Source organism: Cloeon dipterum, chromosome 1 (assembly GCF_949628265.1).
Source record: "Cloeon dipterum chromosome 1, ieCloDipt1.1, whole genome shotgun sequence".
In the NCBI taxonomy this organism is placed as follows: Eukaryota; Metazoa; Arthropoda; class Insecta; order Ephemeroptera; family Baetidae; genus Cloeon; species Cloeon dipterum.
The window spans coordinates 36,549,534-36,553,950 of NC_088786.1; the positions used below are offsets into that span (position 1 = coordinate 36,549,534).

The 4,417-nt window shown below is 40.8% G+C and overlaps 1 long non-coding RNA gene across 1 annotated transcript; it reads right to left on the reverse strand.

Moving 5' to 3' along the window:
- Window positions 1–1,644: 1,644 nt before the first annotated feature.
- Window positions 1,645–3,420, reverse strand: LOC135948481 (uncharacterized). Its single transcript, XR_010575824.1, has 4 exons — window positions 3,133–3,420; window positions 2,753–3,072; window positions 2,384–2,687; window positions 1,645–2,327 (listed from the first exon to the last, which is right to left on the reverse strand). It is a non-coding gene; the product is annotated as an uncharacterized LOC135948481 (long non-coding RNA).
- Between the last annotated feature and the right edge of the window lie 997 nt (window positions 3,421–4,417).

A 4,417-nucleotide genomic window follows, 5' to 3' on the forward strand; every position in this document is an offset into this window, starting at 1 on the left:
GGGTGAGCGCGATGCTCCGATCTTATGAGATACCTGCTGTATTCGCTCTCCGCTTTTGTGGCTTTGTTCGATTGTTCATCCTCCTCAAAAATTCTTATATTTACGGACGGAACACTGTTTTAATGTAGAAAAAAATTGAATAAATTGGTCAATAATATTTTTTGTTTTGAAAATTTTATGCATATTTAGAAAACAGCATAAATACAAAATCGTTTAGAAAAGGAACAATCTAGAGTCGAGAGCGGCCTTGATTTTGTTATCTTTTGATTCGAAAACAACAAACAAACAATAAACAAAAAGGACCTATTAAAATGTAAACATTCTTTACATACCTTTCCAAAAATAAATACAAGGTATATATGCACGTATTATAATTTTAAGAGAGCAGCAATATATATGATGCCAATTTTTACTAAGCACCAAATTAAAGAGGAATGATACTGGAAAAGCCTGGAAAATGCTTGTTGCCAATGCATAAACTCGTGCCCTAGGATTCAGTTAAAGCCTAAATTGACCTAAGAAGCACTGTAATTTTTTTAATAAATTGGCTGGAAAGTTAGCGTGTTTTTCAAATGGTAATGGCTGTCTCCTTACTTGAAATTCGATTTAATTTAAAAACCAAGAGTTTCCCCAATAAATGACATATATACACTGTTGGACAAATCTCGACGAGAGGAATCGAAATATGCCAACAAAATATGTTCAAGCACTCTAAATTTTGGAGAAAATTGGCAAAATCTGAATTTTTACTGTGGGAAGGTCATTTTTTTTACTATTGCAAATTGTTGAACAAAATTTTTATCGGTCAATTGTTTAAGGCATCCAACAATTTAAATAATTTTCAATTGTTGCCCAGTATCATTCCACTTTAAGAGCGGAAAACAACTTAGGGAATATCCTTTTTTCCAACAATTGCCTTCTCCAACTAGAAAAAATCGATTAATTGTAAACATTTTCCCTATTGCACGGCAATTTAGAAATATTATTTAAATGATTTTGATCGTCCGTAGACAGTTTTGTAAGATTTTACGTTGTCCAATTTTTTCTACGATTGAAAGCTTAGGACTGTAAATAATATTCTCATCTAAAATTTTTTATCGTTGGCAAGGAGATGAAGGGAAAATAATGTAAAACAGGGTAAAAACTTACCAAGTGAGCTGCGTCGATGAGGGAATCACACAGGATAAATGCAGCGGGTAAGCTGTTTGTTCATTATTACCTTAAACCTGATTAATATAGGTATAGTAATGGAGATTTAACTAGTGATATTAGTTCTAACTGTTGATATTTTCCGGTGAAAATAAATGCCCCGTGATCCATAAATACATTTTACTGCATTTCTATATTTTAATTTATATTTCACTTGACGGTTTACTTTTAAATTTAATTAATAGCAATTATTTGAAAAATCTAAGAATTAATTCAATAATTTTTATTGCGTCAATGCCCGCTTTGAGTTAGAAATTATAAGATAAAATAATTGTTGTATTTTGTGATGATGCAAAAAAGAATAAATGCCGCCACACCTAATGCGAATTTAAATTAAATTGTTTCGAATTTTTACAAAAATTAGTATTTTGGGTATCCAGAAGGAATTGGGTTGAAGTCTTGAAATTAGATACATTATTCATTCATTAATGATAGTATATGCAATAAAGCATTAAATTTTTATTTAAACAACAAAAGCTATAACTAATTTATTGCTCGTATAAAACTCAACAATGCTGTCCTCGGATACACTTCTGATATTTTTCGCCAAGGTGGCTAAAGTTTTCTGGCTCATCACTTTGCAAGCATTCGGATTCAGAAGATGTTGACCCTAGAGTACAGCTTCAAATTAAAATCAACTAATAATTAGGGGAAATGAACGGCTGCAACTGCGACAGACTCTTACAGCCCACAGCAAATCATTGTTTTATTTTAAATTTATTTCTTATTTACAATTTTTTCAACTTGTTAGCATTTCATGCATAGTATTTTATTATTTAGGTTAGTTTAAACATTTCAGTGGTGTTTGCAGTGCCCTCTCTGTAGTCCATCCTGGAAGAAGACTGCTGGCTGCTCTTGTCTGCGGACCCAGGGGTAGAAGGGTCGATGGGACTCGGCCCTGACGTGTGCACCGACACTGGACCCATGCTGTGACTCAGGGACTGGCCACCAAAATTGGGATGGAGCTGGGTGGAGAGTTGGTGGTGCACCAGGCCCCCTGAGTCCAGACTCTCCAGCTCAGGGAAGTCGCCCAGCATGTCGAACGCGTAGAGATTCACAACCGCAGCTCGACCATCGAGTCAGTCAGCACGTTGGCGTGGCGCCTGGAATAAAGGGGCCTAAGAAGAATTCGAATCAATTCATGCACATATTTTCTGCGAGATTGTATATTCACCTTTCCAACGACTGATGCAATGTGATCAGTGGAGCAGGAAGGCGGCATGTAGGCAGAAAGAGTCTTGCGAGAGGTCAAGCGTCTCGTTGAAGAAGCTGCTGACTCTGGTGCCATCGCCCACCTTGGAGTGGTAGCTCTCCTGGTCTGGAGAGCTGGTCGAGGTGCTGTTTGCTGCTTGTGTCCAAAGGCTTTGGCGTCACTGACTTGGACAGCTCTAGGTAGTTGGAAAGTTACATGGAAGAGGCAACGCCCATCTTCAGATTGTCTAGCTCGTGGCAACATGACGTTTCCATTGCGTCAGGACCTGCAAAATTAATCACAGTTGCTACTGTGGAATTAAAATTTAAAATATTAATATAGCCCGCTTACGAGAGGCCCTTGTTGCCCTTCTGCTTGATGCCATTTGAGCGGACCAGGCAGGCTGTTCTAGTTGCAGAAAAACGAGGTCGCACTGACACAGCGCCAACTGGTCCCCTTGGGAATTGCCCGAAGAGCCGGAGGAGGAGTTGTTTAGAATGAGCAGGCCGCCACCGCCTTGTATCTGGATGAGGCTGAGCACCAGGAAGGCGGTGTTGTTGGCATCGTATCGATGGCGCGTGTGCTGTTCCACATTCTCTGCAGACTGTGCAATGAGGTGGGAAGGATCATGCCGCTCGAACCGGTCGTTGACGACACCTGACACAGAAGGCCTATTTTCTCAGTTGTAATGAGATCGCATTTTAACTCACGCAGAAGTGGCAAGGGCTCACCTGATTGTTGTTGTCGTTGACGGTGGACATGCTGAGCGCCTGTTGGTTTTGTTGCTGCTCCTGCCGGCCGCCCCCGGAGTTGGAACCACCGGTGCTGACCCCAGAGGCGTTGGAGGCCTGCGAGACGGACGAGGTGGAGCCGGGGGTGCTCGCTCTTGGCTGTTGAAATGCGTCGCATGGGGTGGGAACACGTCTTGCCGTCAGCTCACGTCGAGTCAGGGCACCCGCACTTGAGTTGTTTGCTGAGGGTCGCCTGTCTCGCCTGCCGCTGCTTCTCCATCAATTCAGTGCCAGCTAGAACGTATAGAAAAAAATATTAGAAAAATTCCAACAAAATTAAATCTTGCATCATTTTTTAGCTACAAAGCCCAAGTGGCAATATTTATCGAATAATATTATTTGGTATGCAGTCTCCTTGGACAAATTCCCGATTGAAGATATTTTTGCGCAAGGGACCAGCTAATAGCTTGTTTATTCCACACAAATTGGAATCTTTTGAATAAAATTTAATAATACATACATACATAGAGACCTTTGTAAAGGTTGGAGCAGCAGCGTCAGGATGTCTCTGCTTCAGTGGAAGATCTGCGAATTGCTGTTGCTGCTGTAAACAGCTGTGAGTTCAATTTAGTGAGCTGCATGCTATCAACTGTCCGCAGTGCACACTTTACAGCGTGGAAGAATTTAATTCGCTTTAATGTTTGATAATATTTGACATTGACAGAGAGAAAAGATTGATTATTTGCTTATTTGGATTATTTGGATTATTTACATTCAGATTCAAAAGTGGGCGCGGTTGTGAGGATACGAGTAGCAAAATGTCATTTGAACGCGCATTTTGAAAGAGCGCGCCAAAGCGGAATTTTTATGCGCAAGGTTATGATGATGCTTTTCGCGCTGGAGAACACAGTTTGCGAATAGCAGAAACAGAGCATGCGATTGGTTGAAGAGTTAAAATTCTCGCGACCAATCACATGACTAGATGACTACTTGTTAAACAATCAGCTCATCAAGCTAGCTGGCCGCTGGCCATTGTTGCATTGTTCGTTAAAATCATTAAATTACTTAAAGTAGGAGTGTTTTATATGGATTGCGCAGAAAATGTTCCACATCAACCATAGCGGCTGCCGACGCCGACGGACCTGTCACCCTTGTTGCAGAACCGAGAGTGTACGCAAATTGTTATGCAACTACATCATCTCCTTGATCTCCTGGCTGGCGAGTGAGGGTCATGCAAACAGGCCAATGAGAACACGACGCTGCTCAGCGCCGAGGTATATTAAAC